This window comes from Cygnus olor, chromosome 14, assembly GCF_009769625.2.
Source record: "Cygnus olor isolate bCygOlo1 chromosome 14, bCygOlo1.pri.v2, whole genome shotgun sequence".
In the NCBI taxonomy this organism is placed as follows: domain Eukaryota; kingdom Metazoa; phylum Chordata; class Aves; order Anseriformes; family Anatidae; genus Cygnus; species Cygnus olor.
Window position 1 is genome coordinate 19,481,999 of NC_049182.1, and position 27,046 is coordinate 19,509,044.

Sequence of the window (27,046 nt, forward strand, 5' to 3'; positions counted from 1 at the left end):
TAGCCCTTCCCAACAGCAGTGACTATAGCAAAGCACCATCACTCAAAAAATTTTCTTTGAAACATTTACAAGAATGACATGATAACATGTCACGGAGTCACCGAAGGGAAAAGGAACAAACACTCGATTTATGAGCTTAGCCTCAGCTTTCTGTCTCTGCTCTCTCCAAGACAGAGCTTTCACTGCTAATGAACGCAGTTAGCAGCCCTTGATTTGGGACGTGTCATTCGCACTTACTTACCCATTCTCTTTGGACTCCACCTAACCTCTCTCAGTTTTGTTTGTGATTGCTGATTTTGCTGCTCTGCCTTGTCTGTTCAAAGCGGGAATTCCTCAGGCTAGGGCCCGCTCCCTTGGGAAGGTGGGGACGCAGCTGGTGGCACCGCTCTTGGGCAGCAGCAGCCTCAGCATCTCCCTGGGGTCTCCCAGCCTGCACCCTCCTGCTTGTGGTACTTCTACAAACTTGGTTAAAGCTGGTTTCATTCAGTCTGCACAGGTACTAATGCTACCTCTGAATACAGATTAGGTGCAGGCCAAGTGTGTAAGCAGTGTGTTTGAAAGGAAGCGTTTTGATTTCTCCAGGCATAGCAATGTTTCAGCCTTTGGCATGTAAGAAGATGCTATGGCTGCAAAATGAGGGGGTTGGAGAAGAAAAGATCAGCAAGGGAGTACACGGGTTTACTCCAGATTTTTAGCTGGCAGCATGAGAAATACCTAGCCTACCAAGCATAACGAAGTGGCCTGTGGCTCCTCTCTGGCTTTGGCCACACCATGTTGGGATTTTGTAGCCCCGGGGAGCCAGGTATTTCAGTGGTCTTTCAACAGTGCCTTACAGGAGCCAGCTGGTTCCAGCTTGCTGGCAAGGACCAGGACACCGTGCCAATGGCTGTGGCAGGAAAGGGAGATGGAAGGGAATGGGGATTCTGACTGGTAGTGCCTGGACTATCACGCACATTTCTTTGTGCTGTGTCTTTTGCTGGCAGGAGTACTGGGGCCAGTTCGCTTCCCTTACTAGTGCAGCTTTCTGTGCTTCCCTAGATGAATCAACAACAACAAAAATTCTTTTTCTAGGAGACAAAGTGGAAGACAAAGATACTGCTTATCTCTTATGACCCTAGTGAGAAGTCTGCCATGCTTTCACATCTCTGTTTACCAGCGTGTGTAATAACATACTGGCTGAATAGTCGTGAGGCTCAGCTGATTAACGTTTGCAAATTGCTTTGAGATCTTTAGTGACAGGTGCTATAACACAACATCATGTACCGAAACCCAGACGTGAACATTAACCAGTTAGCTGCCTTTGGATGGATAACAGAAAAGGTACCATGAAGAACAGTCTACTTTTTCTGCCAGGTTCAAGGTAGCACTTCAAGCTAGTGTGTTCAAAAACATCTGATCAGAAAAAAGTAGATTATATTCATTGCAGAGTTGCTTTCATTCAGATGATTCATAATTTTCAATGAAAAAGTAAATTTAATAACCTGGAGATTCTACTCAATATTATTTCAATAATGATATACACCAAGACAGAATGCCCTTTAGCTGTTTAATGTACTTCTGCTGAAAGCTTGCTGAAGCAGCAAAAAGCTGGATACAGAACATATTTGAAGAAACACGGAGAACGTCTTCATATGTTCTCAGGCTAGTTCAAAATCTGAGATATGCTTAACTTCTAAAATGTAGTTTGTTGTGTCAGTAAAATGATACTATTGTCATAGCTCAGTTTTCTAATAAGCTATGTTCTTTTTATTCTTCTTTTATAAAGTGTTGTTAAAAGTGTGTATTGGCATTTTGATCTGAGTTCAAAAACACAGCTGAAGCACTTCCAGAACACTTTGCAACAGCAGTGAATAACAATGCAGCCTGCTCTTAATTGTGCTTGGGAAGTAGCCATATGGGCCAAAAGAGAATTTATGAGAGTGTATCTACATAGAGTTTCATATAATTTATCTTAGTTCTTTGATTTAATTAGAAACCTGTGATTGAAGAAAACAAGGCTATAGTGTCAAAAATATTTTCACTCTGACTTGAGTAGTATCATGAATATGCTATCATATTTGATACAAATGTTCTTGCCATACCAGCACAAATCAGAATACCTTCCTCCCGTCAAAGAGGTATGACAAACAAGAAGCAGTGAGGAGGGCGTTGTATGCAGCTGTAGAAATATCACACTTCCTTGCCACTGTCTCTGATATTAAACAATTCCCGAGAAGTGGAGTGAGGGCATGGTGGGTTTGGGGGAGGTTTTTTGTGTTTTTGTTTTTTTTTCGTTTTGGGTGTGCATTTAGACTTGTGTCAGATGCATTTGGTCTGGCTAATTGGCACTAGATTATTTGCTACATAGTACAGCTTTTTTGTAGATGATGTTGGTTATTAAAAATATGCTGATAGAAATGTGAACCTCTTGACTGTTTTCATTAAATAACTCCACTGTTAGTTACACTTACTTGTTTCCTTGCTGTATTAATTGCAGGTGTTGCAAAATGTTACTAGTCTTTTGGCACAAGGGCTCCTTCTGAAGTCTTCTTTCTTTCTGTCAGGACCCCTGGACTGCCCTTAAAATCCACAGACAGTGAGATCCACAAGATTTCTTTCTTTCCTTTCTATTACTGTGGATTAGCAGATCTTTGTCTGTCATAAGGCTCTTTGGCTTAGTCAGAGTAGTGCAAAATTTCCACTGGCATTGGAAATGCACATTATATAGTTCCTTGCATTTCATGGCTAAACAGAAGCTAGTTTCATTTGTATGTGCACACACCCCAAACCTCAGGAAAGGATCAATTTCCCTGATAAAAGGAGAAAATCGTGCATTTAAAATGCTAACTTTTCAGTTGTCCAGTAATGTTACTTAAAAACTTCTGGTCCTTTGCATTTGCAGAGTCAGAAAAATGTATCATAGGATTTTATTAAAAGCTAAGTTTATTAACTTGAGCTCACTAAAAGGAAATTGCCAACATTTGCAATTTTAAATGATCTTTTTTTTCCCTGCTATGATTCAATGCTTGTCATTTTTATGTAAAAAACCCTAAAGAGTATTTTCTAATTAAAATGTAGTCAGTTAACTAAAATACTATGCTTTTTATATTGTCAGTGGCTCTTAATTCCTCTTCCAGTTTTAGGTTTTGTGGACACATTTCCCACATTAAAGCTTATTTTCTCTCACATTCCTTCAGTTGTGCATTGCTGCTAGAGCTGTGCTGAAGACCACCAACATTACCAATTACGGATATAGGCCCTATGTCAGAAACAAGCTTCATGAGGATGATGCCAATTGAACCTTTGTGGGCAGAGGGTAAGGGACTATGTCTTTAGGTCTGGTTAAAAGTGAGTATTTGGAAGCCTGGAAAAAAAATACGTCCCTGTCTTCAAGAGAGAGAAATAAACACAGCCTCTCTCTCCAGCAACAGGAGGAATAAATGCTTGTCGCTGTGTAGTTTTCAGCTTAAAAATGCTTGAGAAGTTGATTGGCCCACTTAATGCTGTCAGTCTTTACAAAAATGTCACAGAGCAATAGAATTTCAAAAATCGCAACAAAGACATGCCAATGGGGAATTCACAGTACTGCAAATTGCATCCTCTCTGAAGACAAACCAAGTGTTACAGGTCATCTCTGAGACAGTTTGGAGGATGCTGCTCTTTCAATGCAAACTGTACTTTATCAGAAATTGTAGGGCCAGTTTGGTGCCCAGGTTCCCCTCCTATGCAGCCCGCATGTGCACTGCAGGGAGTAGCTTTAGACAGACAGATACTGATTTGTGTCTTCTGCTCTGTCTTACCTGCCTTTCAGGTTAAAACCAAGCACTGTGCTAAGCAGGCCCACAAAGAGCAAAGTCAGGGAGGATCTGTTAATCTCAGCGAGCTCCAGGATCCCTTTTTCTTTCTCTGTGTATCCCAACATAATATCACCATAGTATCCAGTCAGCACAGATGTCTGCAAGCTGTTTCGTCCTCCCCAAAACACGAGGAAACAAGAGTAATGAGGTGCTACAGCTGAGTCTCTTCTGCCTTTTCTTTCATGATGTATCTAAACTATGCATTTTTTTCAGTTTATCTCCATGTTTTGATCACATGCTTTCTTGACCACTTGCTTTCTTTTAGCACCTGCCTTCTGTTCCCTAGAGCTGGGGAGAAAGGAGAGGGCAGAGCACCGGTACTCGGAAGAGAGTATCTATCTTCTTCCTGCTGCTCCAGTAGCAGCTGTGGCCTCCACTCTCCTGCTACAAAAACAAAGCAGCACTCGGCCAGTAGCACCATAAACAGGCTCCTTCCAGCTGCTTGAACTAGGTCGTAGGGGTTGCTGACCTTCAAAAACACCCGCACTGCTTTGCCCTGCTCTGAGGTAATATTGCAAGCATCTTCCCAGGAGAGGACTGAAACTGCTGGAAAAGTGACTACAGAGAAATATCACCAGAGTATGAAGAAGAAAGTGAGAACTTGTGAAGTCTGGACTTTTCTTCATGGTCTGCTGGGAAGCTGGCACAGAGAATAGAATTTCCTTATTTATGACCCTCTTATCAATTTGTGCAGACAACTTCTTTTCTGCTTGTGGTTGCAGTGGGACTATCAGTGAAACAAAACACATGGTTCTGTCCTATAACTGCCTCTATTTTCACACACACACAAAAATCAAAATATTTCTACAGGAACGATCACTTATTTGGTTCTTCTATAAATTGCAGGTATTTTCTTAAGTATTTCCACCTACTGACATTGAGTAGAATTGAGCAACAGCACATTTCTGGGAGCATCAAAAGAAATTTTTGTGGTGAAAGAGAATTTCATTTTATTGAGTCTCCTTTGACTTTTTCCAGGAAGTTCTGCTGGCTAGGATCTCATTGTAAACTATGGGGAGATCACAGAGCTATTGGAAGATAGTATTAATTGACAAACTGTAATGCAGTAAAAAGAACCAACCAAATAAAAATCAAACCTTACTAAATTACTGATATAAAGTATAGGATATCCTTACTAGAATAAGAAAAAGCAATGAAGCTGTGTTTGATGTGTGCAGCACTATGGTGTTGTACCCCCCTTTTTTTTTTTGGATGCAAAATAGTGAAAATATGTCATAGAATATCAATGCAGAGGTGCTTGCAAAAATGTCTTGTGCTCAGTGAGCTGACGAGATGGAACTGCCCCTGCAGCATATGTGCTGCTACTCTGATTGTACCGTGTCTTGTTTGGTTTCTTCTCTATCTAAAAATTTGATCACTTAATTGCTATCACACTGCAGTGTGTCTGACCAGAACAACATGAATTAAATCCATAAATGCAGGAGGAGAAGAGGCAATTTTTCAGACAGTACTCTTGTGTTCCCTTAATTGGTGCTTGCAATATGTATGCCTTGCAGGGAAACCAATCTGCACCCCGAAAGATAGTTGATAGCCCTTGTTAACCATACCTTGAAATTAAAAGGGGTGGAAGGAAAATGTATGTTAGGTTCAGGAATTCATCTCTAATTCCACGAGACTCCACTATTTAGCAGCTTATTCCCCTTATCTTACTATTGAGATAATCTAGGAATTTTAGTCAGTGGATGTTGGGCGTTAGCTTCATCATTAGGAGCTGTTTTCACAAGTATCAAACTTTACAGAAACTAAACAGCTTTGTTTAAGGCCATGGACTTGTAGTGGCGAATCCTGGGTAATTGGCAATGCAGGTTAAAGTGCTGCCTGTAAAGAATTTCTAATAATGACTGATGCTTTGGCTGATCAGAAGTCCTATTTAATTTTCTTCTCTTTTTATCTTTCATCCTTTCTTAATAGTCAGATTTTCGCTCAGTCCTGGCTATGAGCTTTTAAACGATGTTTAGATTATTTTATAACCCTATCGATTTGTTAGCTAAGAATGGATTTAAGCTCCAGCAGGCTGAACATTATATACTACAGTTTGGCAAGGCTCAGTTGCCTGCAAGAAGCCCTGACTCTTGGTCAATTGGCAGCTCCTGCCAGGCATCACCTGGCATCCAAGGAGCTGAACAGCTCGGGCCGTTTGAAGGACTCACACTTGAAATGAAACACAGCAGAATTACAAAGTTATTACAAAGTGAATGAGTCTGCCTTTGGTGGGTGTAAGAAGACAGACCTGTAGTGAAAGTGCGGTGGTTGGTCTCGGCTGGCTTGTATCCCTTCTGCAATGATAACCTGCACAGAGGCTGTCCGAAACAAAAGATAAATCCCTTGTGATGCTGTTCTGAACAGCCCCAAGGAAAGAGGCTTTCTTCCTGACCCCAGCTAGAGATTAGTCCTAAGCCTTAGTGAAATCTGACGTGCAATCTTTGAGAACTTTAATCTGATTAATGGCTTTAAACTAAAAAAGGGTGGATTTAGGTCAGATATATGGAATACATTCTTCCCTCAGAGGATGGTAAGGCCCTGGCCCAGGCTGCCCAGAGAAGCTGTGGCTGCCCCATCCCTGGCAGTGCTCAAGGCCAGGTTGGATGGGGTTTGGGGCAACCTGGTGTGGTGGGCAGTGTCCCTGCCATGACAGGGGGGTGGAACTAGATGGTCTTTAAGGTCCCTTCCAACCCAATCCTTTCAGTGATTCTGTGCTTCTGTGAGTTTCTCCATGTTCTGCGGGGGCTGACCGAGCTGCACTCGGTCTCTATTTCTCCCAGAAAGTCTTTTTAACCTGGCCTCTGGCAGACAGCTCTGTGGCTCGTTGACCAGGGCTGGCCAACGTGTGGCTGAGGTATATGAGTGCAGTGAGGCCGGGCTGTCCATGCCTGCCTGGACCAGTCTTCTTCCACACCTTGCTGCCAACCTCAGCAAGAATGACCGAGTTACGGAGATAAATAATGTTTCATTATGAATTACAAGTGGCTATATGCAAAAATTGCAAAATTACACACCCATCTCTTTGGATGCTGGCCTGCACTGCCAAGGTAAAGTGGTCGAATTGTGCTAGTGAGGCTGAAGAGGAATGCCAGGCTTTCCCAAAGGAATCCTTTCCTTTCCTGTACATTTAAACTATCTCATTATTTGAATCCTTTAGAATAGAATTACAATGAAATGAACGTTTGGTTTCCATATCCATATTATAGTCTGTTCTATATCATAAAAATTAAAATTAATAAAGACTGCAGTCTTTTTTTTTTAAACAAAAGGAACATTGCTAGATATATTCACTTACAATAAATAAACCAGTCTTCATCTAAAATATTTAATGTGACATTAAAAGGACAAAAATTAAATGCTGAAAAAAAGGAAAACATTTTTTAACACAACACATAACTCACGTTACTCACTCTCATAAAATAACTTTGTGCCAAGAGCTGTGCAAGATTAGAAGCAGATTAGACATTCATGTGGCTAATGAAACAATCACTGATAAACTAACTAAGATGACAGCCAAGTTATAAATCTCCATGCCTCAAGAAATAAACTTGAAGGTAAATTCAGGCTGGCTAGAATTATCTCACACTGGCAGATTATGTCATAAGTAATCAGTCTCATTTCTGTGCCTTGCTCTGAAACATTTATTCATTCTAAAAATTAGGTGATGAGTGTTTAGTAACTTCTTTAGCAGAGCAGAAATGTCACAGAGAAAGAGATTATTCAAAAATACTTTGCTGGCTCAACGATGCAGTTGCACTGAGTGGGAATTTGTGCTGGCCTGGTATTTTCAATCTTTGCTGTTTAGCACCAGAACACCTTATTGGCCCTTAGGAACTTCTGAAAACCTCCCTCTGGGACTGTGCAGGAGAGCCGGGACTACTTCTGAACCTGCTGATAGCCCTTCCTTTGTTTTTAAATATCCAGATGGTTTATTCTGCCTCTAGCAGGTCGTAGCAACTTGGGTCCCAAAGTACTGGGGCATTTGAAATCTAAACTTGAATTTTACAGCTTGGGAGATCTTTGTGAAAGGTCAGTTATTTCTTTTCTTTTTTTTTTTTTAAAATAAATCTTATTTCTCATCTCCTTTTCATTAAGTTCTGATCATGATATACGCAGTACTTATAACATCTTTATGGCATTGAGAATTTGCAATTACATCATAAATATCTTATTGCCAGTAAGTGGATGTGGACTTACTGCCGATAAAGTCTGAAATTCATCTTGCTATGGCGATATACTAACCCACTTGGATGTTTTGCCTTGATAGAAATGCCTAGGAAGGGCAGTGACTAAGTTTTATGTGTGCAGTAATACAGGTCTTAAAATATGGCCCCTAGATCTACATTCAAATAAACTGATGCCAATTTATCATCTAATTTCATGTATTGTTTTTCAGAAATCTGTAATTAGGTGTACTCCAGGGTGTCTTTATTGGAATTGAGCCATTCGTTTATTCTTTAAATGTACTTTACCATGGTACTTTAGTAAGTAAATGTAAATGTACTTGTACCATGGTACTTTACTAAGGCTCAGCATGATAGCCAGGTATTCAAGTGTTACAGATTCTCTTCTTCCTTCATGATAGTATTTTGAATGCATATAAACATCTCATAATAGTTATAAATAAGCAGTAGTGGTTTCACCCAACTCAGTATATAAAAGAAGAATGTGCTACTCCATCCTTTGATATAAGAGGAGATATAAATGCATTTATCAGTATTAGCCAGTGCATCAGTGACTGTCAAGTACTTGGGAGCTAGAACACATACATGGGACTGTGAGAACTTCAAAGAAAAGAATTAGAGAGGATTTAGCTGGTATTTTTGGCTAAAATGAACAATGGGCTCTTTTTTGAATAAATGTTAAATATTCATGGACCTGCTACTTTTTCCACATTTTGTTCTTGAGAGACGTCTTAAAAATCTGTAACAACTCTTCAATTCTCCAGAGAAAAATTAGGTGAAAGGAAACATCTTTTCTTAGTCTTTTTCCTGTCAAGATTTGGAACAATTATGTCTAATATTAAAGCCAATGTGAAAGACCTAATGCTATTTAATTCTAATTAAGTGTGCATTAAATACAACAGTGAACTGCAGTGTGTGTTGTCTCATTGTTGACAGTAGAGTCAGAGAACAATGAGAACAGCTTTATTTCGGAGAACTAAAATGATCTCTGTTGCTTTCATATTCCTGTGGTTTCACAGAGGGACACGCCACATCTGGCTGCTGCTTATCCACACGTGTCCTACGGCAACGCAACGCAGGAGAGGGCAGATGGTTTGGGAATCATTGTGGAGCTGGGTTCAAGCCAAGGAAATCACCTCACCCCTCTCTATATTGCAAAGAAGAGGTAGGAAAAAAAAGTACAAGGCTCCTTTTCAGGTATCACTTTGGTTGTTTAAATACTTTTGCAATGCCTAAGGAGTCTGACTGTTACAGATTGCACAGGTATGTTGTGCCCACTGATGCACTGCCCTAACCTGGTAACATAATCTGGAGTTAGAAGCGTTCACCATTACACGGACTTTATGCTTTATAATCTTTTTTAACATCAGTAACTAGCAAAAGCCAGGAACAAGAAATACCCTCCAACAGGAGAAAAAATCTGATCAAGAAGCACAAACAATGCTCCAATGGCCAACTCCTGCTAATGCCACCAGGCAGGAAGGCTTGCTCCTGGGGACAGCCTGACCCTAAATACCAGACCCTCTGAAGTTTCAGCATTGGGAAAGCTTGCTGAATTATCGCAGTGCTAAATGCTGCAAGATAGAGAAGGAAAGCTGATGGAATTCAAGCCATTAAGAACTTTACAGTCTGTAACCAGCACCTTGACTGCAACCTGAAGTTTCCTGGCAGCAGTGCAGAGCTGGTACGGAGAAGAGATTGCATAGTTCAGTAGCACTCTGCCTTAGATTCTTCAGAGAGCTATCAATAATTTATTAAATGTAAACACAACTATTGATTCGTCATTTTGTTACATAAACAATGAGAGCTGTAACACCAGGCATACGAGATAAAGTCCTTTTCCAGAAAAGGACTATAACCGCATGAATATCTATTCTTGGATTGATTTACCAAAAGCAAAGCAGTGTGATTCTGCAAAATGCAGCAGCTTCAAGCTATTGCTCAACTGAGATAAAAAGTTGGGTTTTGATGAAATTTGCATTTTTAGACACTCATTGCAAGTGATATTTGTGAAGTTGTCTGAAGTCACTGAGTCAGAAAGAAAAGTGAGCTGAGGGCAACAGTTTTGACCCATCAGGAAAAGTTTCACTTTCAGAGAGTTTTCTCAAGATTATCCTACAAGTTGTCCCTCACCAGCACTGGGCAGTGCATGATCTACAACCAGTCACAACCACCAGACTTCTGATTATCTGGCCAGTGTTTGGTGTAAAGAACTAAATGATGGAGGAGAGGTATGGCTGACTTTGTGTCTGGGGAAAGATTAGAGAAGTATCTGAGAGCTTTGTGAATGAAACTGAATGAATCTGTCAGAAGTATGTGAAGGGACATATAATGGGAATATTTTAGAAAAGCTGAATGCACCAATGTCTACTGTACATTGAAAAGTATGAAAAAGGACTAGGCACTTGATAGCATCCTCAGAAATTCATGTTTTGAGATTTTGCCAGTGATGTCCAGCCATGGAGTTTTATAGTTATACAAAATGCCTGTTTCAAGTAGATAGGAAATTATCCTTTAGAAATAATCTGTTGATGCACTGATATACAGGGTGTATGTCAGATAATTTGTGTCCCCACCAGGCAGTGCTTCTGCAGACTTTGTCCTTTTCCAAGTCTATTACTCAGACTAATATTTGTAGTAATTAGGAATGACAGTTCTTGACGCCAGAGCCATACATATCCGTTACAAAAAACAATAAGGCGTCGACTAGCTTACAAGTTAGAGATGCCAAATGAAGTCATTAGACTTGTCAGTCAGTGTGGCACCGCTCTTCTGATCAGCAACTTGCCTTTTTTTGGACAGGAATCTCCCCACAACTCCACGGCTTCAGGAGATTTAGTTGTAACCAGAAACTACTCCAAGAGTCTCTGGTTACAAAATAACTCACCTTTGTTTAAGGACATGTAAGGAAAGAGTGTTCTGACCTACTTCTGACAGGAGCTGGTCGCAGCTTCTTTCCTTCTGACCTTCTGGAATGAGAATGAACATTCGCCCGTGATGAAGATAATGGAAGAAAATATGTATGAGAATGAGTCACTGAAATTTTTGTTCAGAAAGCAAGATCCAGAATCCCAAGAGATCTTTATTTATATCCCAACCAAACTCAATGCAGAGTTTTAGGAGGACAAATAAAACTGTAGGAGAAGCTAAAGTAATGAATAATGATAACTGAAAGACACTATTTCCATCACAAACTAAACAAGCACACTATGGCAGTGAAACTGCTAAAGAGCTGAGACAAGGTTAATTCTGTGGATCCCTGCAAGAGTTTTTGGAATATACGTTGGATGAAAGGTTGCATTTCACTTGTTGCTTTTACCTTCATTCTGAATATTCAGAATAATACTGCAGTCTGCATCCCATCCTTGTGCCTGTCTTTTTTCCAGTCCTACCACCTCAGAGTGTTGATACTACCACAAATGTATTGAAATATATTCAGGGACAGATGTATTTACAAGGCTGAAATCAGACTGCCTCAATGCAACATCTTTCACTCTGGACTGTGAGCATGAAGTAACTGCAGTCAGAGTTAGATCCTGGACTTCTCCAGAGCTGACGCAGGAGAAAAAAGTTCCTGTCACGTGAGTTATTTTTGTCTGTGTTATGTTTGCCTGTGTATATATGCAAGAGCAAGGCCCTACCAAGCTGGCAGAAGTGTCATGGACATGAAGAATGTCACAGATTTCGCACCACAGTTCTCAGCTTTCGGGCTGCGGTCTCTTCTCACCACACCAATTTCTGCAACACCCCGCCTCTGGGGTCTGGCGCAGAGAAGCAGCATTGCTGCTGGGTAGGGCACTGGCTGGAGCGTGAGGAGACAGCAGTTGTAGTTTGTGCTCTTCTAATGGATTGCTGAATGAGTTTACAGAATCACAGAATGACAGAATTGTAGGGGTTGGAAGGGACCTCAAGAGATCACCGGGTCCAACCCCCCTGCCAAAGCAGGTTCCCTAGAGCAGGCTGCCCAGGTAGGCATCCAGACAGGCCTTGAATATCTCCAGAGAAGGAGACTCCACAAGCTCCCTGGGCAGCCTGTCCCAGTGCTCCGTCACCCTCACTGTGAGTGAAGAAGTTCTTTTGCATGTTGGTGCGGAACTTCCTGGGCTCCATCTTGTGGCCATTACCCCTTGTCCTGTCCCCACAAACCACTGAAAAGAGGTTGGCCAAATCCCTCTGTCTCCCACACCTCAGGTATTTATACACATTGATGAGATCCCCTCTCAGTCTTCTTTTCTCCAGCCTGAACAGACCCAGGTCTCTCAGCCTTTCTTCACAGGGAAGATGTTCCAGGCCCCGTATCATCTTTGTGGCCCTCCGCTGGACTCTTTCCAGGAGATCCCTGTCCTTTTTTTACCGGGGAGCCCACAACTGGATAAAAGACAAGCCATGCTCTCTTCCAGTGCCTCAGTTTCTCATCCTTTCACAAGGAAATGATGCTGCCTGTCTTTTATGTAAAATACATTTAGATCCTTGGCTGAAAAGCAATACAACAGTAGGATACTATTACTAGCGGGGGGAGAAATATAATTCAGTGAACACCCAGGCTCTCCCCCCTTCGCACATGCACATACATATATACTCAGACCCACTTCAGTGCAAGTGTGATTCCCTTCTGTTTATACTTACAATCATGATTCCTGTGTCTGCTTCTGCTAGAGTGAATCTTTCACAAAGCCTGTGGAGCCTTTTACGCATACTAACAGGGTGAGTGCCTGTTTGTCTCTCGTGTGACTCTGAGGCTATTACAGAGAGAAATAACGTAAACGTTTAAAAATAAACGAGCAACTGAGAACTTCAGTGAGGTACCTGTCTCTGTGACGTCCTCCAGTCTTGGAAAAATGGAGCAGTTGGAAATGTAACTTGGGTCTTTGTGGTGGAAGATGGATCGGCTGCAGCGCGTGCTCTCGCTGGCTGTAAGAGGAGTATTTTTGGAATGGATGAAGGGGTGATTCTCTCGCCTTGCTTTGCACGTCACTGTGATCTCAGTGCTGCTGAATATATAATGCATCTCCAACTGCAAGTCTCGCTCACAGCAGCTGTGTGGTGAATGCAAACTGCCATTAAAAGAAATGCAGGTAACTCACAAATAGGCAATAATAGCTATTTTTTCACTGTTATTGCTGGGCTGTACCACAAGAGGTTTCCATATGCCTAAAACTGTGTCTCTGGTAAACAAACATTTTACAGAGATGCCGATCAGAATTTTCCATGGAAAGAGATTTCCACCAGAAATTCTCTGAAATCATTACAAATTCCTTGTAATTCTTTGTAATCCAAACTTCCCATGGGAACATACAGATTTTCCTAAAACTTCACTTATTGTTAAGCAGCAGGGTGGAAGTCCTGCTCAGTATCAGAGAGATAAAGCTCCATCATGAGATGGTCCCTTCCAGAAAAGAAACACTGGCTGCAAGTGAGGCAAGGCCCCGGATTGTAGAGAGCATGGAGGGAAAGCATGAGGGGCAGAAAGCAGAAACTTTTATTCTTTTGGCAGGTCCATGTCTGAACATAGACTAAAAGCTAACAGTACTACAGTAAAATTCTCCTTGCTGGCATTTATTCAGAGTTGGACTGATGAGACTGCTGAGCACTGGAGTTCTCAGCTAGTTGCAAGTTGCTGCTCTTCCCTGGCTGGTGAGCGAGTGAACGTTTCACTGAAAGGCTGCAGCTGTTGGCTTAGCTGCTGCTGGCGTGGATATGGAGATCCACAGCTGTGGCGATGGTGATTTAGAGCAATCTGACCTGAAGTGATCTTCTGAAAATGACAAAAGGGGGCTTCAGTTGCTGGCATTCTGACAAACAGGAGTATGATTCTTTAGTGTTCATTTTGCTTTGAGATATAGCTGTATTTAGAGTAATTTATGCCAGAGACTGCCTGCTCCTTAATCCTGGGGTTTTGGGATCTCATCGTAAAATATATTCTTTGTATTCCTTAGGACTTTTCTAACTGCATAATCTAACTCCAATTTTCTGGGTAGCATGTTGGCCCTGTAAGTAAATGGAAAATTAATTAATGGCTTAATATCCTGAGCAAAAAGAAGTAATAAGTAAAGAAGAAATAAGATGTTTCACTTCACAACATTTTTTTACCAGCTATTTTCATTTTTGCTGTGATGTTGTCATTATGCCTATTTGAGGATTTGTTTTTTTATATAGCCACATTTTCCACAAATCAAACCTCAACCTTCATTTCAGAAGACACAAAACCTTCTTACAGATCTTTGATCTTTTGTGTGTTAGCTGAAAAGGCCTTTGTAGGAAAAAACAGATCTTATTAGTATACTTGTATCTCTTAAAAAGAAAATAGCTTTCTACAGTAAATGCATTTTGGCTATTTATTGAAAATAATGTTTTCACTCCTGCATATATGAAATGAGTTGAGCACATTACCTTCAAATAAATAATTGACCTGCATTTTTTACTGTTCCACTTATGTTATCTCTCCACACACTAAAAATACTATAACTGATACAGGTAAAATGCATTTTAAGGAGACAGGCGTGGTTGTTATGTTAGCTGCTTTTCTTATTGCCTTATCTAGAAAAAACAAGTTCAGATAGTAGAATGATGGTAAGCCTCACAAAATTAATAATCTGAAAAGACAGAGTCTTTGATCAACTGGTAGTAAGTAACAATGCTATTTACTTACAATTATTATTCATATCATACTGAAGCCTGATTTTTTCCTTCATTCTGTTTTGCCATATATGGGAGTGCTGTGGGCTAGCTGGAATAGTGTTTATTAAATATCGCAGGTAAAGGTCTTACCAATAAAAGCCTCAAAACAAAAACAAAAACAAAAACAAAAAACTAAAGAACACAATGGTCTAATTTTTATTATGCACAAACCTCGTGTTCTGACTAGAGTCATCTTTTTTACAGCTTCGTAAATAGGAAGCATCCTTAATCAGAGAATGGCTTTGTTACCTGGGTTGTTCATCTCTTTGGGCCCACCTGTAAGCAGATGTAGTGTTTCTTTTGTATTTGATGAATTCAATAAGGCTTCGAAATACTCTTTAGTTAGGATACAAGGAAAAAAAAAAAGCATCTGTATAAATAAAACATCATTGCTCCTCAGTGCTCCTGTTCTTACGGACATCAAGGAAATGGCATTACTCTATGTTAAAACAGATATGATAATAAGCGTAAAGAATTGCAAGAAATGTTCAGATGTAACATTAACACTGCATCATATATATAGTAGCTTTTTTTCTGTATCTCAGGGTGCTTTCCAAAAATCAATTTAATTTTGTAGTGCAGTAGTTAATGAATACTGAAAGTTCATTCCCTGTCCTGTCGCTCTGTTCCATCATCCCTGCTAAGTTTTTGTTACTCGGTTTAACCTTTCATCCTCTAAGAGACATACACACGTATTTCCTGACTCCTAGACTTGGATGAATATGTGCAAACCATTATTAATGTTCTTAGATAAGGAGCAACGTTAGCGTTTCATGTCATAATATTTATTTTTGTTAAACCTTATGCCAGCTGTCCCACGTTTTATAGAGGTTTAAGCAAGGACAACATGCTGTGTCATCTGTAGGCATGCTGTTGACCTACTTGATTTGACAGAAACAGAATTTATACTAGACTGGATATCTCCAAAATGGTCTGTTTCATTTGTGTTCATCCAAAAGATAGGATGCAGGGTATTTTTTTGCTTGTTTTAACAGTTTATGAACCTTCCCACATTTCAGAGGGTTTTGCTAAGCATGCTACTTGAACCCAGTTGGGGATTTCGGCTGATTGACCCATGGAGCTGCTGAGAAAGGCCAGCCAAAAATGAGAAATATTTTCAAGAGCTTTGCCAACATTGCTGGGAGGAGATGCCCTGCAAAAGCGTTCAGCTTTCTGAGACACAGGCTTCTAGGATATAAATGTAGCACTTCTGGTACAGACAATCTGGACAGAGAAGAGCTTGTTATCTGCGTAAGTCAGTGCCCCGAAGGCCACAATCCTCTGAAAGTGTCACCTCTGTCTCATTTTGAGTAACCCCCATTCCTGCGACCTGCCTGCATCTGTCTAGGCCGGATCAGGGTGTGCGAAATTCTACAGCTGCTGAGGAAAAACTGGAGTTCTGGGTCTCTCAGTCCAAGTCTGTGGGCACACTGACGTAGGGGCAGCCGACAAAATCAGAAGCAGTTTGAATGAAATCATCTGAGAGGCTCAGCACATCACAGAACTGGGAGAACTAAGAGTGCTGCTGTCAGAATATGGGGCTGTGAGGCAATGACAGCTTTCTGAGTTCATGTGGAAAGGGTGGCAGAAACTGAGCTTATTTAAGAAGTGGTGCCAGAAAAAAAAAAAAAAAAAAAGACCATGTCATTTCAACCCTCTGGTCTTGTACTTATAAACTGTGTCTTGCTTCCTTTCCGAAAGCTTCTAACTCTTTTAAATGAAATTAGTTGAAGTTTATTACCCCCCTGAGGTTGAACTTCTCCAGACGTTGTTTCATTTGTGTGTTTTACCCATTCCGTGCTGTAATGACTACTGTTTCCTGTCCTATTATTTCAGTCAAATCATGGCTACATCAAGTTGGTTTAACACAGCGGTGATTTACATTTGATGAGAAGACTGCTGCTGCAACTCACAGCTTGAGTGCTGCTATTTCTACAGACCTCTGTTTCTGATTCACTATTCTCCTCCACTTCTTATTCAGACATTTATGGATTGGATAATGAGCATAGTGGGTTGATACTTAGCTGACTTTTCAGCAGAATTATAGCAGATAGCTTGACAGAGGTACGGAAGTTCTGGATTATATCTAATGAGAATTTAATGAACATTTTACAAAAACAAACTTAGTGTTTTGTGGTTGCATGGAGCAAGAACCGTCTATAAATTTGTGGTCAGGATAGCTTAAAGTTCATTGCAAGTTTCCTCTTCCTAGAATAGGAACTTCTTTCTCAGCACCATGACATAGAGCCAGGAGGACACAAATGCAGTTAAAGGCTTGTTTTACAAGTGAGAATACAGTGCAGAATTTTAGCCAATTGTGAATAATAACATTTGGTAGCCACTTTGATCAGTTAAGAATGATAAATAAAATTTCAGCACACTGAAAGCCTGTGCTGATGCCAAGACAGTAATTGGGAAAAGTGGAGAAGATTCCAAGATTTTGGGACCCTTAGAAATTGACACAAATATGAGCCAATGTTAGAGGCAGACAGTGTATTGATGATGCAGGACTGCTGTTTGTGGAAGAGGGTATATTTTTCCAGAGGTGCCCAGATTGTACTCAGCCCCTGTCTAGTGTCTGAGCTGGGCTGGATCTCTGACCCCTGCTACAGCCATGCTGCCCAGCTGGCTGCCCTTTGCCTGGAGGACTCCAGTTTCTACATTAAAGGCAAGCCTGTAGCGGGGAGTAATCCATGGATACTTCTTGGTATCCTACAAGTGTTTCAGTGCTGGCTTCTTTGCCGAGGGCCCAAAGTGCTGCCTCTAGCACATAACCAGGCCCGCGCCTGACAGCAGAGAGGCCTGCACTGTACATGGCTTCACATGCGCCCCTGGTGCCTCCTGGGCAGGTTGGGGGACCTGTCCTCACTGTGGAGTTACTAACCAGAGCTCTCCGACCAGCTTCCTGAGGCAGGGCTACACAATGCTCTTGGCCTCTTAGGTGTCTGACAGTCTTGATTATAGAAGCATTCTTGCAAACTGCTTTTATTTTTAAAAGCTCTTCTAACATCTCCATTGTTTGCAGATGAGGTTTGACATTCAGCAGGATGAAAAGCCCTTGCATCTTTTCATTTCCTAGGCAGTTCAGGTTTGGCTGTGTTATTAACAGTAAAAAGCCATGAGTTCCCTTCTCTCCCTTATCTTCTCCAGCACAATATTGCCAGGCTGATAACTACAAACACTGAAACTAGACGCAGACCTGGGTCTCTCTCCCCAGAGGTCAACAGCAGTACAAATTGCAGTGAGGACTAAAAGGACAGAGAAAGCCCGGGCATGATTTAGATACTCTCCCCAGCAGTATATACCCGCTATATGTCCAGCCTCCCATTTTTCCACACCTGAAGTAGGGGGTCCTAGAAAGAATGAATTAAGGAGGTTGAGGTGAGCTGAATTTTCCCTTTAATATATCTGTATCACATATGCAGTTCCAGCTATCATAGTAGCAGGTATTAGTCTATTATAATCATGTGGCAGCAGTTAAATTTATTTTTAGCATATACCCTTGTCTCCTTAAATTTTCAAAATGAATGAACAATGAGAGAAAAAGTTAGCTTCAGCTTCAATAAATGTGCCATTTTGCAACCTTTAAGAGTCTGACTTTGCAATTGAAATTAGTTTAATTTTCAGTGTATATATGATAAACTGAGCAAAAGTGGACTAGGAATTATTGTGAAAGACTTGGGGTCAGGACCAGGATCAAACCTAGAGACTAAACTATGAAGCTGATGTGAGGAAAGCCTCTGCACTTCATCTGAGCAGACGTTAAGCTTTTCATAATGGTACAGTAACGTCCTTGTCAAAGGATGCAAAACAAAGCTCTCAAGAATGTGAAAACATCCTCGTGTCCTGTGCTCACACCACTGGCAACCAAAATAAGAGGCTGAGAGTGACAGCAAGAAGTGGGTTTCTCTTGTATACATTAAAAAGAAGCCAAGGAGAGGGCTGAAAGCAGGCGCTGTTATGAGTGGTTTTCACATGCGGTTTTTACATCTTCAAAATGCATAAAAGCAGCATGAATGAAAATTAAGCCAATGTTTGTAAATGGAGTATAACAGAAAGAGAATTAGAAATACTAGCAAACAACAAAAGGAAAAAGCAGAAATTTGGAAGGCTACAAACACTCCTGGCTTACACTGCAGTCCTACTATCAGGGATTAAGGAAGATTTTCCTCAAATTGACTCCACCTGGCTGCTTAACAGCCTGCCACCTGTGGTAGTGTTGGCTGGGGTCAGGCTGGATTTGGGGCTGGGTGGTTATTCTGTCTCATGAGGAAGGGTAAGTCTTGTCCCCTTTTGATATTCTGATTTGAGAGCACTGTGTGCATTCAAAAACATTTTACATTTTACAGATTTAGATCTTACAAAGCTAGTTACATAGGGACTGTGTAGATAAATTCTTCTCTGGGATAACAGATGATGGGGATGATGGTTAGGGGCTAATGTAACGTTTACGGGTGGTGGCAGAGAGATTTCCTGGCTTCAGTGGACCTGAGCTAGTGTGGATAGGCCAGGTTTGCTGCTGGAAGCTTGCTGGTTTTCAGAGATCATCTGTCAAGGAATGCAGCCAGTTTTCTTTCTGACTAATTTGTCGTTTCTTTGCTAGAACCTTTTGTTTAGCGTCTGTCTTTCCCCTTGGTATTTGCTATGAGCTATGGCTAAAACAACAAGCGCATCATTGAAATCCTAGGGACTAGCAGTGGCTGGGTTTTTAAAAGAATCTGAGTGGAAGAAGAGAATAACTCCTAACTCTGTTCTTGCTTGTGGCTAAGAGTTACTGGATGTTTCTTCCTTATCCAGCAGAGACGTATCCCTTCAGGCTGGCTTTATTTGAATGAATGAAATCCTTAGAGATTAAAATACTATAAAAATTCTGTATAAAACTGGGAGGGTATGTGGGAGAAAGGATACAACCAGAGGTGGATTAATAGTACAAGTAAATAGCTCCAGGCAACACATGTCAGTCATTTCCTTTGGGATCTGCTTGACCCTTGTTGAGTAGGAAGAGAAGCTGGCTTTGGCCTGTAAACCCACAGATATCTCATGACCTCTGTGGAAGTTCATTGCCTGAATGCTATTTCTTGGACCCAGCGGCATCAAGGGACCTACGGAAGCTTTGCTGCTGATGTGTTTCTACAGATTGCTGCCTCTGAAACATCACCCCTTGGCAGAGAGAGGGCTCAATGCTTATGATAGGGGACATCACTTTCTTTTTCACATCACTGTGCTGTTGACAGAGCTGAACAGGAAAATCATCTGTTGGCTTGATAAAACAGATTCAATGCAGATGTCACTGAGAGAGAAACTTTGCAGGTTTACCACGTGCAAAATACATTGTCTCTAACAAGATGAAAAAGAAAATAATCTCCTTTTAAAACTTAGTTGTATTTGAAACATTTCTGGTCATGACAAGGAAATAGAAAGTAATCTCAGTTCTTTTCTCTACCCAAACTCGAATAAGATATCAGAGAGTTTGCTGCCAGAAATAATTCAGGGAACATAAAGATGTCACCTGAAGAGTCAAGTGGTTTCTTTTAATCCACCGTTTCACTGGCTGTTTCCCTACCAGTATATCTGCTGCTGCAGTTGACTTAAGATAGAAGTTTGTATTTGGTCTTTGAAAAGCTGAAAATAGCTAGAGTCTTTACTTTGTTTTAATGATCAGTGCAAAATTCTGTTGGAACATGTCGCTGAAGTGAGGTATAGTCATTGAAATGGTTTCAACTTGCGTCTGTGGAAATATTTTCCCACAGGTCAGGGGATACAAAAATAAATATATTATTTCGAATATCAGGATGAGGTCATGGGACTCAATGGAGAAAACATCGCAGAAAGAATTAGTTTGGTTTTCAAACTAATCAAGATACATTATTTGGTATTCTGAGCCAGCTATATTATGACTGTGCTAGACTTCCTAAATAAGCTCTTTAGAGAAATACAAAATCTAGTAGAAAAGATTTATTGGTGAAGTACCATATGAATGGGTATTTGCTTTTGTCTTTTGTAGACACTAACTTGTCTTTCTTCTCCAAAAAAAGAAACCGTTTAGGCCAATAGGAACTATATAGGTTAGTAGACTCAAAAGAGTTTATTATGAGATGCTACTAGAAAGACTGCATTTTTAGACCATTTTTACATCAGCCTTAGGGTGCTTAGTCTATGGGAAGAGTATAGCACCACTCAGACAAGTCTTGGTACAAGCAAAAATGCTTCCACAGCTATAGAATCCACTGAGTTTCACTGAAGATCTTTTCCATAAACTAATTGAGTTACACATCACTTTCTGAAAGATGAGAATTCAAGGTAATCAATAACATAGCTAATAGAACCCCTCCTCCCAGGAAAGAAGGGATGCTAATGAAATGTTTGTAATACGCATGCTACAAATCATTTGATTCCGTTAGCTAAACTGCTTTCAATATCAGACTATAGGAAATCCATCTTTAACAGGGATGAAATGGCACTGTCATCTGGCACTGAAACACATACTGTACTGACTTGAAAGCAAAAACAGTGGAGATGCAACATATGGCATTCACAGCAAAAGTTTTTCTGAAGTCTGCTGTGTGCATTTTGCTGTCATTACAATCAGTTGTTCTTCACAGCCTGACATTTAGCAGAGTACACTACAGAGCAGTCAGAATTCAGTTTCAGTAAGGAGGTATGAAAGCAATCTATTTTTTTTTCTTTTCTAAACTAATGACAGCTTTGCTTCCAAAGGACTTAACATCCAGAAGCTGTGAAACCTTTTCACTATGTTTTGTTTCTTGATCTGATATTCCAGGGAAGGGTAACAAATTTCCTATAGTGTTTGAGTGCTTTTTCATTTGCTGTAGTGTGATACCAGTTACAATGAAGAAGGGAGCGTACTTTCAGACATCATTTCAGGCTTATGTCAGACATTTGCTGATGAAGAGCTGTAAACATGCGTGTGTAAACTCAGAAGTATAGCAGTCTTGCCTGGATAACTGGTGATGATTTCTCGTTTCAAAAGGAACAATTTATTTCTTCCTTCTACATAAAATGTCACGTGTAATCTATCCAACACAAGGCCAGCCTTTCCTTCCCGATATTCTTTCTGAAATTCTATCATTGCTAGGAAGGAAGAGTCAGTCTTGGGAATATATTCAAACCTAGCCTGAAGTAAGCAAGTTTAAAAGACAGCTCGACCTGCTGAAGAAATCCCAGTAAAGCAAGCACAGTTCGATCAGCACTGAGCCTCTTCCCAGAGGCCATCGTGGACATGAACCCAACTGCAGCAAGTTCCTTCTGACTGTGGTTAACCTAAGCATTTTTTTCCAGGCTTTCAGGAGCCATTGGCCAGCTGTTAGGTATGGCAGCAGGAATAATGGTTATGTGTCACATAATCATTCCCCGGACAGCAGGATTATAAGGCTGTTATGGTAAGAGTTAGGCTCTTCCTTGGGAGCTCTCTCATGCACAGATTGGTTGTGTCTGATCCCTCCAAGGTACTGGAGCTCTGATTTGCTTCCGTCTTGCTCTGGGTGAAGGGATGCTGGAGAGTAGGACAGCATTCATTTGGGAGCAAGGCGCCAGGAAGCAGAAAGCCCTGGGAGACAAGGACCTGCACATACGCTTCTGTGAGAGGCTGGTGAGAAGATCTGAGTGAAAAAAATAAAACTCAAGTGAGGTGATAAATCAGAGATAAGGAACAGAGAAGGATGTGAGCACAGAATAGATAAGCCTGTTCTGCAGACTTCTCTGTAGCTGTCCAGACCTGCAGGTCCTCATCAGCCCAGACTCCATCTTACTGCTTTTACCTGCACAATTACCAGTCAGACTAGGAAACAAAACCCGAGGGACTGGGTTCTGTAACTTCTGAATTGACCACAGTACAGACCAGATCTTCTACTGTATTCATACAGGAGCTAAACACAAATCCTAAGCATTGTGCAGCATGGTTAATTGGAGTTGTATTACTTACAGTTTTCCTTTACTCATGGCTGAGAAAGGGATTTTTTTTGGAGTTTCTGTTTTCTTTTTTTCTGCACAGGAATTTTTTTCCATTACTGTTTTAGCAATGGACAGTGAATCAATATGTCCATTAGTAGTCACAAGAACAGCATTGAAGTGATTTTGTTACTCATAAGGATATAATTTAGTCTCTTGTGGCCCTATAGCATAATGTGTTTCATGTTTTTGTGTTTAAATTACAGGTAGTTAATGTCTTGGAAGTCTTAAAAGATAGTTAATTTCTGTTTTTATAAGAATTCTACCATTTTTGGTCTACCCATCTCTGGGATGTCATTGAAAAATGACAGACTGACTTCATTATAACCAGGAAAATGAAACATTCCACCTAGCTTCTGCATGGACACATCTTCCTTTTCAAAGGTTCATAGTGGAGCACTGAGTTTTCTGATGACTCGGATTAATTTGTTGGTTGTCTATGCAAATGAGGATGCACTCAACTTTTAGAGAAGTAGTCATTAAAATTTTCTTTTCATGTGTATGGGACTCAACTTTCCACTAAACTGATTCATTTAAAAAATGTAAATGATTTCTGGAAGAACGTTCGGGAGAGCAAACAGTGCCTGATGTGGAGGAGCAAGTGGGAGATCTGCCTTGGTGGGCTGAAGTTATTTGCTAACAGCCAGCAAATTTTAGCTTGCTTTCTCAGCAAGGCAGAGAAATCTACCTCTAGTTGCTCTCAAGCCTGGGAGCTGCCGCTAGATTTCCTTGCAGCAGAACTGCCTGCCATGGAGCTCTGCGAGACCTGTTTAAGCAGTGGTCTCTCTTGTAAAAGAAAGACTTGAAGCTGAGTGTAAAAAACACTGGAACAAGCTTCCTGGTGAGGTGATTGATGCCCCATGCCTGCCAGTGTTCAAAAGGCATTTGGATAATGCCTTCAATAATATGCTTTAACTTTTGGTTAGCTCTGAAGTGCTCAGGCAGTTGGAATCGATGATCTTTGTAGGTCCCTTCCAACCGAACTATTCTATTCTCGTATGTGTTTTGCAGGAAGAAAAATAAATAAAAAAAAAGCAAAACAAAAAACCCAGCAGGATAAATATCTTAGAAACGTTTTGTTGGGTATAGAATTTTATTCAAGTATTTTTATTAAAGAGAAAGTCTTACCATAAAAGTTACCTTAACTTTTGAATGGCCATAAGTAAAAAATGTTGCCAACCTTCCCATTTCTGGTAGAACCACCCGTATTGTTCAATTTCAGAGGAATTTTACATTCCAGCAACTGTGATGTAATTACTGGCTCCTTTTCTAATTCATTTTAATAACTTTAATTATAATTTCCTTCAATGGTCAATGCTTTGGACACATCATATAATTATAAGGAATTGCTATGTGATTTTGCATTAATGAATATTCACCAATCGTAGGGATTCTCAATATCTTTTGTTATTAAAATGTTCCAACCAGAATGAAATTCGATGATAGCTGAAAAACAGAGTGCAATGCCCATCATTTTGTAGGTGATTGAATAAATAGATATTGTTTTTTAGCTTCATATCTGTTGCAGAAGATGGACAGATCAGCGCTCTGTTTTGCTCAGTGAAATGGAAAACATGAAAATAGTACAACAGGTATTGATTAGAAATGGGCTAAGACACAAGAATGAGACTTGAATTTTAAACATACTAAATTTTAAGGAAATGAAATTCGAATGAAGAGAGGGAGGAAAAAGGGAAAGGCGAGGAGTTCAAGTATCAAAATGGTACTTGGCAATGAGTGCTTGGCTCGGACCCCCTTTTATTTCTGAGTGGAAGCAATAATGTATGGTTCTCCGTTTGCACAGCTGTTCTGCATCACTACTGTGCAAATCAGCATTAAAGTGTACTTACGTACACTGAAGATAATTCTTGAGGCACCTCAATTGCTGCGTTTCCTTTTGGTGTGGAGTGGTCTAAAACTATATTTGGAAGCAACTCTGAAATGGCAAAGTATGTCTCTATTAACGTCCCAGGAAGTTTTTTTGGGTTTTGTTTTCTGTTAAATGTATGAGAGGTCAAGGATAATTTATTGGTTAGATTTGCTGATCTAAGTCACTGGCCTCAGTTATATCTCATGGGTATTGCATATTGTGTGGGTGAAGTTTTGTTTGTTTAAAATCCATAAATAAGGAAAAGGAATCTAAATTCATTGTCAAACTGGAAAGAGAAGAATCTACAGCACTGGGAAAACTGGTGAAAACTCTTGAGGTTCTCAGAGATCCCTTCCCAGCCTTTGACCTTGGGAGTGTTGAAAATGGTGCTCTTCGGACTTACAGAGCACAGGGTTTGCTACGCAGAGCTGAGATTTGGAAATCATCAGCTAGTCTTTCACACACATCCAGTCCTCTCCCTAAGCACATCCTCTTTCTGTTGGTGGTTTCATGAAAGAATAACTGTTCTATTTTGCATAAATTGTGAAAAATACAAATATATATATATACACACCTCTTCTAAGCTACAAATGTGATTTTACCTGCTTATTACGTTTTATAAAATGTCTGCACTGTGGGAAAATGCTTATAAATCTGAGGTTGTTTCCCTGTCAAAATATTGAAGATTTTCTGATAACAGTAAATATGTGTTTGTTTCTGTTAGAATTTCATCAGTGGTTGTTTTTCAGATGGTCAGAAGCTCAGCTAACTTTGTAACAAATTCTACAGATAACTTGTTGGCATTGAGATCATCCTATGCTAAAGTTTATGGCTCCCTCATGTCATTCAGTAACTGCTTTTTCCAAGTTGTAGTGGATTACCAGCAAAATTAAATATGTTAGAAACAAGTTTGGCATGCACAGTGAAAGGGTGTGAGAACAAGGTTATGTTTTCATGAGAACAAGTGTTCTGTTATGAAATAAAGATAAATAATGAGAACAAACATTGCATTAGAAAATGAGAATTTAATGAGCTGGAATTGTGCTCAGTCCCATGGAAAGCTTTTTTTTTTTTTAATTATTTTTTAACATTCTATTTGTTGTTAGTAAGTGACTACTTGAGTGCATTACCCAAATTTACATCTGACTGTTTGATAACATGTACCAAACTTACATTCGCTTAATATAGATTACAGGTTTGCATGGAAATTTACAGCTGATTTCCAGCCAGGATGGCTGTTCTTCTTTATAAAGCATTATGATTATAATTACAGACATGTATTTATAAAGTCACGATCCACATTCTTTCTGATGAGCAAAGAGGTTAACGTTCCATTAATGGAAACTTAATTAGATCAACTTTTCCCATTCCGGTCTCAAGTGTACACCAGTTCACTGACGAGAGTTTTTGGGAGGAGACCACCGTTCCTGGTTGGAGCCCGCACTGACAAGGGGGCATTGTCATGAGGAAGGCTCATTCTGTAGTGCTTCTGGATCCGTGCTGTCCTAGGCGCATCCACCATTTGGGATGAATTACTGAGATGAACTGCAGAACATTCTTGCAATTTTTTATTTTTAACTGGCATGCTTTATTCTTATGCTCTGGCTTAAAAGAAAAATAGAGAAAACTAGGGTCCAATTCTTGTCCCTTTGAAATGTGGAGATGAGCTTCAGGGGAGTCAGTTCTAGACTGTTCACCTAGGGAGATGTTTGGGATGTAGCATAAAGGTGGTCTCCAGTCCCTTCTGTTTGATCTTTTCAGAGGAGAGCCCTTTAAAGCCGCGCTCAAACAGCAGCCTGTTTCGCTCTGTTTCTTTGAAAAACATCTTGTGTTTCACTTGCACTTTGAATGGGCAGATGGACAACTGAATCATTGAGTCCAGCCTAGTGCTGGCTGTGGAAATTCATCCGGTTTCCGATCATCAGCCCCCCTAAACAGCAGCAAAACATACTGTGCTTTAGCGAAAGCATCTGCGTGCCTGGTTTATTGGTGAGCCTGGTTTATGGAGCTAGTCACACGTACCGTCATCTCCAGACACCAGCCTTTTTCTGGCTCAGACTGCTAAAGAGAGGCATAAAGAGTTTGGCTGTTACATGAAAACCTGTCAGTAAGAAGTTTCAGCCCAGAGCCCATCGGCTGGGTGTGCAGTAAGTGAGCTACGAGCTCAGCTTTACAAGTGGAGAGTGCTGCTTTCCCCTGCTTGGGCACCAGCGCACAGAAGCTGCGGGACAGGCTGGCGAACACGGTGCTTTTAGCACCCAGCTCTCTGCAAGAGGGTGTTGCAGTTGTCCGTAAGTCACCACAATAGAAAGCGTGTGCACAAAGCCTGTAAACTTAGCACTAGAAGAAAAAATTGAAGTTGTTAAGGCAGAAAATCTGCTTTAGCCAAACTGAAATCCTTTACTGCACTCCCAGTGTCTGTCTCTCCCTAGTGCAGGGAGAGAGCGTGGCATAATTGTCTATCACTAGTCATTGAAAGACTATCTCAGCATTGAAGCAGGCTGATA

At 40.5% G+C, this 27,046-nt stretch overlaps 1 long non-coding RNA gene across 4 annotated transcripts in view; it reads left to right on the forward strand.

The window, feature by feature from the left end:
* Positions 1 to 27,046, forward strand: part of LOC121078047 — a 176,608-nt gene that overhangs the window by 33,407 nt on the left and 116,155 nt on the right. For 3 of the 4 annotated variants that reach the window (XR_005824431.1, XR_005824433.1, XR_005824432.1), the window contains exon 4: positions 9,043 to 9,188. This is a non-coding gene — a long non-coding RNA (uncharacterized LOC121078047). Of the gene's footprint in view, positions 1 to 9,042; positions 9,189 to 15,696; positions 16,755 to 27,046 lie in introns of those variants that run through there. The other variant, XR_005824430.1, reaches the window with a different exon arrangement.